The following is a 14,657-nucleotide window of genomic DNA, read 5'->3' as shown; positions in this document are numbered from 1 at the left end:
GGTAGAGAAATATTCAAACAAGAATATAAAACTACACAATACAATCTAAGGCCCCTTTCACACATACGGTCCGTCTGTCCGTTTTTCCTCCATCCGTTGACGGATGAAAAATGGACATCAATGCATCTCTATGTAAAAACGGATGACAACGGATGATCATCCATTAACATCCGTTTTCATCCGCTTCCGTCAATGTCCGTTTTTTGGAACAGATGAGTGCCCTATTTTTCATCCGTCAAAAAAAACAGATCGGACGAAAAACGGATGTAAATGGACAAACGGTCAGTTTTTCATCCGTTTTTGCAATGGTAGTGGGTGTAAAAAAAAAAAAAAGAACAGATGAAAAATGGATGAAAAATGGATGGAAAACGGATACATTTGAGGTGACTGAACTGATGAACTGAACGGACCATATGTGTGAAAGGGGCCTTAGGCAGAGAGAAATCCATAGGACAGGGAAAGTTCTACACGGTTACCTGCCTTATATGATTGGATCAAAAAATGCATACAGCATGGGATAATACTGTTCAGCGTTCACAAGATCCACTTTGCATTTTGACTTTTCTTGACTATTTTCAAACTTATGCTCAATAAAAATACACATCATATTTCTTTGACACAACTAATGGTGGGACTTCATGCCTGGTTCAATTGTCCATGACAGTCAATCATTTGCCATTAACATATTTCAAGGAAATCCAGAATTAAAGATATTCCATATGCAAACATCCCCTCAAACATATATACTGAAATGATCCCAAGTGCTGTGAAGTTTATCAGACACTATAGTGCATTTTCAATTAATGCGGATCGTATGTAAAATCTAACAATAAATTTCTCCTTTTTGCTCCCTTTTGGTCAGTTAAATATAGAAGTAACACATTCATAATATATTTTCAAGTAGCAGCAGGTTAATATGGATATTTTTGAATATCACAGCACACGCAAACTTTTAGTAGAGGATATCTTTACTAAAACCACTTATGAGACCACAGATTTGAGAGGAATCTTTATGAGATTAAAAAACGTAATGATATCTGAATTACATGCCTCCTGGGACATAGCATTTCTTGAGAAATACATCCAGGAGAAAATGGTCCCTAGGAGTTTAAGGTGGAGCATATACCCCGACCAAGGAGAGCAAGACCTCATTGAATGGTTTCAATTTTTCAATGGAGCAGGCATGGGCTTATTGAATTTCCTCATTGATAGGAAGAGAAAAAAAGTTTTAAAATTGAATAAAGAAATACTAGAAATAAAAGAGAAATTACTACCATCCATGCAAGAAGAAGCCTACAAAGTATATAATCAGGAATTAAGGGAAATACTGGCTATGGAAGATGAAGAACAAAAGGTTAAGAAAAGGAAAAAATACCTGAGGGACTTGGAGGACTATCAAGTTTCAAAGGTATTTAAATGGCAATTGAATCTTATAGATAAAGAAGAAAATAATATGGAAATACAAAACTCACCAGGAGAAGGGACCTCCAAGAAAAGTCTAGAACCGTTTGGTTTCAAAGAACCGAAGGATGTACCCAAGAAAGAGGTGAAAATACAAGAACCTTCTAAAAGAGGGGTGGAGCAACAAGGACACAAGAGTTTTGAAAAATTCAAACCCCTAAAAGAAAATGGTTCAGGTCAAAATATCAAACATCAGAATGGGGTTGATAATTACAATAACAAGAGAGAGAGAGTAAGACCTGCAAGACATGACTCTTATAGAAGAGAACATGAATATCGAAGGGATTCGAGGGAGAGACAGTCTAGAAGGTTGAGATCTCGGTCACCAAGAGATGTCCCAATGGACTATCTAGGGAACTATACGGATTCTCCCCATACCCCTAGGGTCTACTCTCAATATACCCAAAACAAGTTCGAACCCCTACAACATAATGGATATGATGAAAGGGAAGAGGTGTTTGAACCTCCACAGACAAGAACACCTACCAAAGCTAATAAGAAGAGTTTTTTAGGGCAGGGCCCAAAGAAGGGCAAAAGAAGAAGAAAATAACCAGAGGATGTAGAGGAGGCTCAAGGAAAAGAATTAAGAGCCACGAGACTCAAGGAATTTTTAACCTCAGCAAGATAAATCTTTCTGATTCTGAAAAACACACATTGAGCAAAGGGCTAAAATACGCCCCGTAAAAACCCTTGAATAAATTTGAGACATTCGTGGACATCCACAAATATGTGAGGAAGCTTAACGTGAAAAGACACTTTTTATCAAAAGCTGGAGAAAGGAACTATGTATCCTACCAAACTTCATCTATCATCCCTTCAGGCTTGAAAAACGCCTCACTATTTAACCCTCCAGGAGCACCAAGTCATCACGTCACGGTTTTTAGGGACTTGGTATTAAAAGAACTGGAGGAGAAAAAGCTGGAATTTAAACCCCAAGGTGATTTACAAAAAGGAATAAAATCTTTATGTGAGAAGAAGAACTTAGTGATTAGGCCAGCGGATAAAGGTGGGGGGATCGTGCTACTGAATAAGGATGATTATATCCAAGAAATGGATCGCCTGGTAGCAGACCCAACCACATATGAAGTTCTGAAAAGTGATCCTACTTTCACTTATAAGAAGAAGCTGGAAATATTAATCCACAAAGGTTTCACCATGGGTGTTCTGAACGAGAAGGAAAAAGAGTTTTTAGTCCCAGTCTCACCTAGAATTCCCACTATATACTACCTCCCAAAGGTGCATAAATGCCTGAACAATCCCCCGGGAAGGCCTATAGTGAGTGGAGTCGAATCTATAACTTCGAGGATAGGAAAATACGTTGATTATTTTCTCCAACCACTGGTACAAGAGACACCTGCCTTCCTCAAAGATACATCTCAATGCATCAGAGATATAACTGAGGTAGAGGTTCAAGGTGATGTACTACTTGTTACGGCCAACGTGACCTCATTGTATGCTATCATACCGCATGAAATGGGTTACGAAGCCGTTAGTACATTCCTAGATGCTAATCACGAAATTCCGTTCAAACAGAAGCAGTTTATTTTAGATCTCCTAATTTTTGGGATGGACCACAATTATTTTTATTATAATCAAAATTTCTATCGCCAGCGAACAGGTGTGGCTATGGGGGCAAAGTTTGCCCCCAGCTTAGCCAACCTGTTCATGGCCCTCTGGGAGGACCGAAATATTTTTACCAACCGAGCCAGGGAATTGGTCATTTGGAGTAGGTATATTGATGATACATTGCTGGTGTGGCAAGGCGATGAAAACTCACTAAAGAATTTCATGGAGAACCTAAATTGCAATGATTGGGGCATCAGGTTCACCTTTCAATACAGCAAAAGCTCCATCAATTTCTTGGATTTGGTGATCTATCGGAAAAATTCTGGCTTTTTTCAAGCCCACCGATAGAAACGGCTTTATAGCCATTGACAGCTGTCACCATCCCAATTGGCTCAGGTCGGTACCTAGAGGCAAATTTAGGAGGATCAGAAGAAACTGCACTGAACAGGAAGACTTCCAACAACAAGTGGGAACTCTGAAACAAAGATTTGTTGAAAAAGGGTATGACATTTCGGAATTAGACAAAGAGATCAAAAATGTCACCCCCATGGAACAGAAGAATCTTGTGGAATTAAAACACAAAACCAAAGAAATATCTCCTCACTTTGATGATTTACCACTAGGTTTTCCAGTAATTATAAATGGCTTAATTAAGTCTTTAAGAAATACTGGGGGGTCCTACAAGAGGATAAAATCCTAGGACCAGCAATACCTACCCAACCAAAAATAATTTTCAGGAAGGCGACAAATTTGAAAGAATAGCCAGAAATCCAGTCGAAAGACCGCCCAGGACAAGGATACTCCCAGACATGAAAGGCTTCTATCCTTGTAAAAGGTGTTGGATATGTACAGAAGCCACGACAGTGAGAACCAATAAATTTGTTTCCACTGTAACAGGGAAGGAATATCCTATCAGAGAGTTTATCTCGTGTCACACCAAAGGGGTCATTTACCTGCTACAGTGCGAATGCAATCTCCAATATGTAGGAAGAACGATAAGAACAGCAAGCATTCGCATAGGAGAACATTTGACCAATATCCACAATGGTTTTCCAGGGCACAGTGTGTCCCAACACTATGCCACATGCCATCATAAGGACTCCAAGAAATTGAAAATCACGGTTATTGAGAAACATGTCCCTCATTGGAGAGGCAGTAACCTGGAAAGGTCAATTTCGAGACGTGAGACTTTTTGGATCTATGAGCTCAAATGTTTTAGGCCAAGGGGCCACAATATAGAATGGGACATCAATTCACACATTAATTTTTTTTTTTTTTTCCAAACAGTTTATTAAGGTAAAAAGCATACATAGTACAAAAAAGAGCAAGGCAGTAATGGGCATCTGACAAAGCCCACAAAAATGAGCAAGTACAAAAGTGATATACAGGTAAGCAGTACAATGCACGTGAGGGACAATAAGAGAACATAGGCAAACCCATAAAGTGACATATAGCACCAAGGTGCAAAAATAGAGAGCTCGTGGGAGTGCCAAGGGAATATGGGTCTATTGGAAGGGTTCGTTGGGTAGAGCACCCTCCCACCTGGTGGGAACCGGAATATGAGGGTTACCTGTAAGAAAGCCTAGTGGTTCAATTCACACATTAATAACAGCTAAACACATAGCCAGTAAATTCCCTTTCAATTACAGATCAGCATGGGACATCTAGTATATTTATTCACCCTTTATACACACTTGGAGATATATATATTTTAAAATAATTTTAACAAGTGTTTTTAGAATTTTATTGATTTTAATATTTACATGGAGACATATATACTAGAAGATATGTTGTCATGTTGTAATAATGCAAGAAATGTATTGCAATATATCATTCAAGTTGTCACCATAGACAGGAAGTAGAATAGAAGTCACTTCCGGTGTCACCGTTAGAATTTTAAATTTTTACATTTTATTTTAACAATTGAGGGCTTGATTTTAATTCATGCATTGAACAATGGGTGTGGAAGTGGGAACACTTAATGCCATCCTTTTTAATTTTGCAATACCCTGTATTTAATATCGGAGGTCGGCAGGGAGGAATCGGTGGAAGATGGGTAAGCATACAATTTTGTGTAATGCCGGGAATAAACCGTCCCATCTCAAGTACCACCCAGCTGAAAATTCTGATATTTGGTTAAAATATGATGCATTAGACAAGTTTTAAGCAAAGGGGACCCACGAAAGACTTCCGGAGCCTTTTTCTGCTGACAACGGAAGTGACGCGGCTCCCTTTAGAATAAATAGGACGGAAGTGACGGCGCGCGAGAACCTCCTATCTCTGAAGATAACCAATCGGTGGAAACGCGTCAGACAGGAGGCGTGCCGTCACCATGTCGCTCGGGATCTGGGCTGCAGCCGGACCCGGGCATCATAGGAATCCCTCACTGCTATATTATCTCATCCGCAATTTCTGTCAACTAACATGTAAGTGCATATTTGATTTTCAATAAACGATGTATTAAGGGTAATGCACTATTAGTGGTCATTCCTTTACATGGTATGCTGGAGTGATACCATCCTTCTGCTGAGTCTTACCAATCGGCTGCTCAAAATCATCTGGACAGAGAGTCATTCACTTCCAAGAGTTTTTTTGGCAGAGTGCTTCATTCATACCCATCTGGTAAGAGGCCAAGCAGGCTACTTTGCATGCACGGTGGAGAGCACGATTTTCTTTGGTTTGGGCACAGGGATTGATTGCTGGTTATTGCAATGAGGAGCACTTACTTTTAATCCGTCCGGAGGAGGAATTCTAACAGGTGGAGGGAATTGTAAAGTCACCGTTTGATTCCATCACCATCTGACAACACTTTTGATCACTGGATTATTATTTAAGAAATTTAGATACGTTGTGTTTGGGACTTTGTTTTCATTATACTTCGTTTCTCTATCATTTCGTGTAATTTGATTATGCACATTTGAGATTTATGCACATTGAATTGTATATAATCACTTGGATAAAGCGCACCACTTATTTCACAAAATATACAAGTAAAACTGCTATGTTTTATCTGTTTGATAGGTGAAAAAAAATGCTGATTCTGCTTGAAATCATGCAAGATGATAATTTCCTGTGCTGCACTGTTATTAGTTATAAATGTTTACAGCTCTCTGTGAACTACAGAACACCCACTCCCCCCCCCCCCTTTTATTTTTTTTAGGGAGGAGAGGTGGTCTGTAATCCTGTCCAAGGGGGAAAATGTTGCTTTTCCACAGATACGCAAAGTAAGTGAGTGTCACCTAAAGACAGGAAATGTGTTACTGGATGGATCATCAGGTAAAGTTAAGGAGAAAAAACCTAAAGGGAAAACAATGCAGCCACCATGTCTTTGGGGGTTTAGATATGCTTTAGGTATATCAATTTGCTGGAATTTTATTAGCATTTTTGCTTCCTATTGCACATTTTGATTATTGTATTTCATTCATATAATTTGTAAGTGCTCCTTCTTGTGGTCATTTTTATATTAGCCTCCCATGTGTAGGGATTGTGAATAATCTAAATTTTCTTTAGACAAGCTACTGTTTTTTAGCCAGGTCAGACCCTACTATTTACTAGCACTGCGAGAGAGGCAGTAAAGCAAGTAACAGAGCGTGCACGTATATTGAACAAATAGGTGTGCCCCATGTTCTTACCTGTTTATAAACTATACACAGAAACATGATTTTAAATTAATTGATAGTATTCAGATCACAGTAGGTTGCTCATACGCGCATGCAATACGATGCATACGACCATATGCAAAAAGTTTAAAGTGTTTTTTTTTTTTTAAACTAAAATAACAAACATGTCATAATTCCCTGCTCTGTGCAATGGTTTTGCACAGAGCAGCCCAGATCCTCTTTTTCTGGGGTCCCCTGCCAGCACTCCAGGCCCCTCCTCTTCGGTGTGCGCCCTCAGGGAAAGCCACTTTCACTGGGGCGCACCCATGTTTGCTAGCTTCCCAGCCGCCCAGTCTGCATCTATTGACGCAGACCGGGCGACTTGGCTCTGTCCCCCACTCCCTCCTCACATTTGATTGACAGCAGCGGGAACCAATGGCTGCCACTGCTATGGATCTGCCCAATGAGGAGTGAGACAGCGGTGAGAGCTGCTGCTCTTATGCACATCGCTGGATCGGATCGGCTCCTGCAGCACAGAAGGTTTTTACCTTACTGCATAGAATGCATTAAGGTAAACAACCTTAAGGCTTTAGGACCACTTTAAGGCAGGTGTGAAATAATGCTGTAAGAATGTTTTCATATATATTTTAATTTTTTATTTGAAAAAATTTACAAACGAACACAGGAAAAATCTAAATCAAATCAATATTTGGTGTGACTACCCATTGGCTTTAAACCAGCATCACTTTTTAACACTTGTGCAAAATCTGAGATTTTATGAAATTAAAGTCAGGTGCACGATTAACCAATTAAAAAAAGACGTGCTGATCATCATTTTCATATGTAGATTGAAACACAGTCATTAACTGAAACAGAAACAGATGTGTAGGAGGCTTAAAATGGAGTGAGTAGCATACAAACTGCGCTACTAAGCTGAGGTTGTGGAAGACCGGTTCATGTCACAGGACATATACCATGGCAAGCATCAGCACAGCAACAAGACACAAAGTAGTTTTACTGCATCAGCAAGGTTTCTCCCAGACAAAGATCTCAAAGCAGACTGGGGTTTCAAGATGTGCTGTTCAAGCTCTTCTGAAGAAGCACAAAAAAGGGGCAACAATGATGACCATAGTCCCAGAAACTTAATGCAGCTGATGAAAGACACATCGTGCTTACTTCCCTTGGACGGTGGAAGACATCCAGCAGTGCCACCAGCTCAGCCACAGTGTCTTATGGATGCATAGAGCAAGGCTCAAGAGTAAGCATGCACCAGTGCCCCCAATAGCAATTGGCTTGCTATTGGGGGCACTGGTCAAGGGGGTGGAGCCAGGAGCATAGGCAGGACCCAAGAAGAAGAGGAGGGTCAGAGCAAAACAACTGCACAGAGCCGGTATATGACTTTTTTTTTTTTTTTTTAATAGACAGATTAGTTACAGCAGGCAATGGAGAGTTTAGCAGCAAATACTGCAGTCAATTAACCAATTTGCTTGCTCTAATAGTAAATATAACATTCACATGCAAGGATTTATCTCCCCCCCCCCAAACCATGTTATAATCCAAAACAAATATATAGAGTATATATATATATATATATTAAAGCACTATACCCTGAACAGCCATAACTGGACAATGTCATGTTAGGTAAATAATATTGATTATCTCATTACAATTACATCTGAAATTTGGTAGGTTAAATTAGGCAACAATAGAACATGTTGTCCTTGAAGCTGATGTATTGAAAGCAGGAAAAATGGGTACCACAGTAAGTTGTGTATGGAATGCATTGCAGCAGACTGGTCAGGGTTCCCATGCTGACCCGTGTCTACTGCCAAAAGCGCCTACAATGGGCACATGAGCATCAGAACTGGACCAAGGAACAGAAGAGGGTTGCCTGGTCTGATAAATTTAGTTTTCTTTTACATCATATAGATGGCCGGGTGTGTTGCTAACCAGAGGAAGAGATGGCATCGGGATGCATTATGGGAAGAAGGCTAGCTGGTGGAGGCAGCGTAATGTTTTGAATAATGTTCTGCTTTGAATAATGTTCTGCTGGGAAACATTGTTGCTGGCCAGGCGCAACCCTTCATGGACACTGTATTCCCTGATGACAGTAGCCTCTTTCGGCAGGTTGGAACCAAAATGGTTCAAAAATTGTTTGAGGAACACAACGAGTACAAGGTATTGGCCTCCAAATTCTTTAGATCTCAGTCCAATAGAGAATCTGTGGGATGTGCTAGAAAAAGTCCAATCCATGGAGGCCCCACCTCACAATGTATAGGACTTAAACGATCTGCTACGGACAAGCTTGATCAGATACCACAGCATTTCTTCAGAGGTCTAGTGGCATCCATGCCTCAATGGGTCAGGGCTGTTTCGGTGGCAAAAGGGGGACCTACGCAATATTAGGCATGTGGTCAAAGTTATGGCTGATCGGTGTATATTTAGTTTAAAAGAACTGTCCTGCTATCCGTTAAGATATCCATGAGAAAAATACTGGGTAAAAAAACAAAAAGAGAGACTGACTGCGAGAACTATTGCAAGGAACCAGCCATAGATTGTAAGATCTAGAAGCCTTTGAAGAAATCTGTAGGCCTGTTTTTTCGTTTTTTTTTTTTTATTTGGTCAGGTTAGGGAAGAAATAGCACTAAAGCACTGGTCACTAACTAGCAGGTTATCTTCACCTGTGTAAAAGAGGGGCTGGGAAACAAGAGAAAATTAACTATTGATTTTTCTTTTCTGTAGTACTGAAACACTGAAGAAAATCATAATTACTCTTGTTCAAAGGTCTATATTGAGAAACTAGCAGGTACAATAGCAATGAGGTCCTTAGGCTGCAGTACATAGGTAGGACCAAGGTATCACAGTGTTTTAATGCTCGACAAAAGAGAAAAACAGCATGTATCAGGGCATTGGTTCTCATGTATGCCAACAAAAGAATATATCATGTATTACAGGCACAGAGGGGGGAAAAAAGAGGGTTTGAAAGATGAGGGGGAGAGGGGAACCTGGTCAGAAGATGGAACCTAGATAATCCAGGAGTCAAAGCAAACCAAAATCAGGTTATCATGGGTTCCAATAGGGATGAATCAAAAGTCAGTGGAAGTAAGTGATCAATCCATGGCTGCCATAAAGCAGTATAAGTAGGGACCCTTGCAATGTGGCTTCAATTTTAGCACAGATCATTGCTTGGGTGATCCAATGTTTTGTTTCAAGGAAAGTAAATTTTAAGAAAAAACAGGACACCGAATACGTTTGAGTGGAGGCAGATAGATAAAACAATTTTACCAACCAGTACCCTCAGTTTAGCATTCTAAAGATCTGCACTGTGCATTAAATGCTGGATGCAGCTGTCCTTTACTTCTCCAAAACATGTGTCGGGAGCTGCAGCAATACTCTTATTGGAGAAAATGGAACAGATTAGAAGATATAGCGAAAAGTTAGTGACATTTAACTGAACATGTCCAGTTGAATGTGACCAACTACTATGAGCTATACCATGGGACTAGCATAAATGAGACCCTTCACAGACATATCAGCAGATACTTAGCAAAGCTAGCTTTTAAAGAGCTTGTCTCTTAGCAGTGATGTGACAGGTCCAGTTTATCTCCATTTGGAGCCCATTAAGGATATCAAAATATTTCTCTGGATTAAATAAAAAAAAAAAAAAAAGGATATCCAAACATAAAAGCTTGTTTGGGAATGGGGGGGGGGGGGGGGGAACTGCTGGCAACGCTATTTATTAAACAGGTTTCTTTGCTTGCTAATGTTCCACAGTGTATGGCCACCTTAGTTTCTTAGCCTGTTTTATCTGTGTGTAGATGAAGCTACATGAACAACTAACTCAAGCCAAAACAAAGCTAAAAGAACACCAGTTTAGGAAAGCCCCAAGAGGAGCAGAACTAAACCAAGATAAACTACAAAAGATCTAAACAAAATTCTATGCAGTATAACTAAATATTTGAAATGATGTAACCAATATTCTTTACCTTACAAAATGTAAAATCTAAAATAATATTCTTCCTGCATTACTGCAATATTATTCACACCTGAAATAATGTAAAAGCAACATCAAACAGACATTCTTTTAGTCCAACTATCCCTGTTCCTCAGTAAATAAATCTTTGTGCATTACTCTGCTACAGGTCCTGAACTCATGTGACTTTGCCACACTGAAGCTCAATGAAAGAGCCAGCTCAACCAAATGTTCCATGAATTACTTTCTGACACTTCAATGAGAGGGAAGACAATGTCTGAAATCAGGCCAGCTTTGGCACACTGCCCAGTATGTGTCACAGTTATTCTGAAAGTTGCCCTTCTTAAAAAAAAAAAAAAAAACCCTCCATGCTTCGCAGACCAACATACAAACAGACCCATGAAACATTTCAGTGCTTGTCAGGGTTATAACCATGTGCATGTTTTTCCAGCTTGTGGCACCAAATGGCTCCAGACACTACTCGAAGGGTTTTTTTTTCATCAGTTCCTAGATTTATGAATGGTATGCTCTTGAACTTCTAGTACATTTAACACACTATAAATTGACCTTCGTTTAAAAGGGAAAAAAACAAAACCAGCATTTTCTTTTTTACTTTTCTAGAACATTTATTCTGAGTCTCCCCATTTGCTTTGTATTTTTATAGAAAATGTAAAAACAATAATTTTCCTCCTGTTCTTTATTTTTTCTTATTTTGTAAAGCATAATTTCTGTTAAAACAAAGACAATCCCACAACACACTAACATTTATACTTGTGAGCTGTGCTCTGAGATTGTCCTGGCAGCTTTTAGCACCTTGGTTAACCACCCTACAGGTAGAAAAATACTGTCTCTCTGCAAAAATCCATACACAGTTATGCCACCGTGTGGGCAGTAATATAGGTGGAACCAAAAAAAGCTGGCATTAAGTGAAATCCCTTCATGTAGAACCATTAAAAATGTATGCAAAATCCTAACAATGACTTCTCTAATGTGTTCCTTTTTGATCTATTATATACTCACTATAGAAATAATTATGTTATGCATGTTCCTTAAGAGCACTGAAATACATATTGTCAGAAATGTAGTTGCCCTGTGCACACTTTCTGTATTTTCTCAGAGTCCTCCCTGTTCTCTTGCATTACAAAACAATTTGTTTCTATGCAGTGGAGATGTGGAGCATGGGATGAATTCTGTAGTTTATCAACAGATAACTCTGTTGCCCCGGTGACAACATCTCATAAGACAAAACGCATCGGGCAGAGCTACAGCAGTGACGTCATTACACCCACCGAAGTGCAGATCGGGATTTACTGTTGCTAAGATGCTGTCTTACTTTTTAAACTTGGGAGTAATTATCTTATTTAATAAAAAAAAAAAAAACATGTGTTTTTTTTAATACTTTACCATGAGAGATCTTCCTCTTGCTTGGTATTGACCTATATGGAGTCAGCTTATCATATAGTGGATAGCTGCAATTGGCAAGTTGAGCCCTGTTTAACACACTTGGAAGCCATCATACATCCATCCATTTGGGTTTTCTCCCTTAAAGCGTAGCCAGACCTCCTTCTCTTTGAGGTTGGAGGATCTGGTAAGCAGTTTGCAACTGTTGGTGCACACAAGTAGTGAAGAGTCTACTTGCCTGTGCGACTATTTGGGCTGTTGTTATCCTTTGGTTTCATTGTCAGAACGTTTGTTTGATTTTTAAATGGCTAGTGGGGTCAAATCAACGTTCGTTTTGGACTGCAGTGATGAGAAAATTCAAAGGAGCGAAATTTTTTCTTAGAACAAATTCATTTCTTACAGTGAGTGTTGTTTTAATTTGGGAAATTCTATTCATACCAAAATTGATTGTTTAAAGCATATACAATTTTTAAATACTTTTGAACAATATTTATAAAGCCTGTTGGCATCATTGCATGTACTGCCAAAATTTTTAATATGAAACTTAGTTTGAAAATGCACCAATGTATGGCCAGCTTGGAGTTCGGCTGCTTGAGCTAAAGTTCAATCGATGTGTGGCCACAGCTACTTGTCAAAAGTCGATCGTTTGATCAGCTTCTGTTAAAGGGAGATGTTGGTAAACTTTCTTCAGTATCAGTGTTCTGATGGTTGGGAACCCTGCTGTCAGAATATCATGCCTGGCAGGAGGGTTTCCTCCATCCACACAAGGGAATTCCACTGACTAAAAGAAAAAAGGCCTGTCTATGACCAGCTTAAGTCTTTCATTTTCAGTTCACAAAAAAGCCAGGGCGTTTGTTTCTTAAATTTATTTTAAACCTTTATTTTTTTAAATTTTTTAAATAAACATTACAGACTTACATGCTCTGTGCAATAGTTTTACACAGAGCAGCCCCTATCCTCCTCTTCTGGGGCCCCCCGCTGCCACTCCTGGCTCCTCCTGCCTTCTGAGTATTCCACCGCCTAGAGCAAGCTGCTTGCTAGGGGTGTACTCATGTGGGCTCTCTCGCAAGCCTTGCTGCCTGCATCCATAGACACAGACACTGGGCCTTTGCCCCAACCCCAGAGAGATGTGCTGCTCTAGTGCATAGCACTGGATCAAAATCAGGCTCAGGTAAGTCAAAAAGGGGCTGGATGACACAGAAGGTTCTACACATGAATGTATTAGAGTAAAAACCTCTTTAAAACAAAAAAAACAATTAAGGAGTCAAGTGCATTTCTATCAGATCAAAAGGTAATTTTCTGTACTTGCAGGGTCTTTAAAGTGATAAAGATAAAGCATGGGGAACTCTGCATACATAATACAATGTATGGTTTTGCATTTTTTTTATTGGTACAGAATCCCATGACAATTGAAATCACATTATTTTCAATGGTGCTCGTTCACATAAATGCAACTCAGCATGGTGCGATTTTGAAAACATGTTCTGTCCTACACTACTTCCAGAGTGATTTTGGCCTCATAGAATATGCAAACCACATCCAAAAAATGCAATCAAGTCACACTACATAATCGCACCAAAAATCAGATCTAAATCAGATTGCAGAAGTGTAAACCTAACCTTAACTTCCCAAATCATGTTGGGAATCATGAATGCTTGAAACGCAAAGCTGTTACTAATCAGAAAAGTATCAGTTTTCATAGCTAGAAAATTGCAGCCTTGCACACTGCGCATGCACCCCACTTTGCATTTTTTTGGTATCGGGGGTATGCTGGAATATAGATTGCTCCTGCACAACACATCAGACATCAATGTCCCTCCTTTGCCAGACTCCTGAAATAGCACAATATCAGTGCTCCTGGGTACAGTAGATGTACAACTACACGTGTGCTGTTTTAAGACACTGAAAACCATGCAAACTGGAAAAAAGTGATGGGCACTAAAACAAGATGGCACCAATGTAGGTATGTTGGCTCCATTGCAAATATGTTTTAATTTTTATTTAAGTGGACTGTATTATTAGTAGTAATCAGCATGGGTTCATTAAAAATTGTTCTTGCCAGACCAGTCTATTAACCTTCTACAATGAAGTGAGCTGCCATCTAGACAAAGGAAAGCCTGTGGATGTGGTGTATCTGGACTTTGCAAAGGCATTTGACACAGTTCCCCACAAATGCTTAATGTACAAACTAAGGTACATAGGTATGGACCATAGGGTGAGTACCTGGATAGAGAACTGGCTCCAGGGGTGAGTCCAGAGGGTGGTGATAAATGGTGAGTACTCAGATTGGGCGGGTGTGGAAAGTGGGGTCCCCCAAGGTTCTGTCCTGGGACCGATCCTGTTTAATTTATTCATAAACGATCTAGAGGAGGGGATATCCAGCACAATCTCTGTATTTGCGGACGATACTAAACTAAGCATGCCAATATCTTCTATGCAGAATGTGGAAACCTTACAAGCAGACCTGAACAAAATAATGGGGTGGGCAACTACATGGCAGATGAGGTTTAATGTTGAAAAATGTAAAGTAATGCACTTGAGCGTCAGAAACACAAAAGCAAGCTACTCACTGGGGGGGGGGGGGGGGGGGAACCTCTGTGTGAATCTAAGAAGGAAAAGGACCTGGGGGTACTAGTGGACAATAGGCATGGCAGTGG

The 14,657-nt window shown here is 39.8% G+C and overlaps 1 protein-coding gene across 1 annotated transcript in view; it reads right to left on the bottom strand.

Annotated features, from left to right (window-relative positions):
* Window positions 1–14,657, bottom strand: part of HMGA2 (high mobility group AT-hook 2) — a 175,605-nt gene that overhangs the window by 47,363 nt on the left and 113,585 nt on the right. The gene's annotated exons all lie outside the window — the stretch shown is intronic.

Source organism: Pelophylax lessonae, assembly GCF_965119305.1.
Source record: "Pelophylax lessonae genome assembly, chromosome: 4".
In the NCBI taxonomy this organism is placed as follows: Eukaryota; Metazoa; Chordata; class Amphibia; order Anura; family Ranidae; genus Pelophylax; species Pelophylax lessonae.
This window is presented reverse-complemented; position numbering and strand designations above follow the sequence as displayed.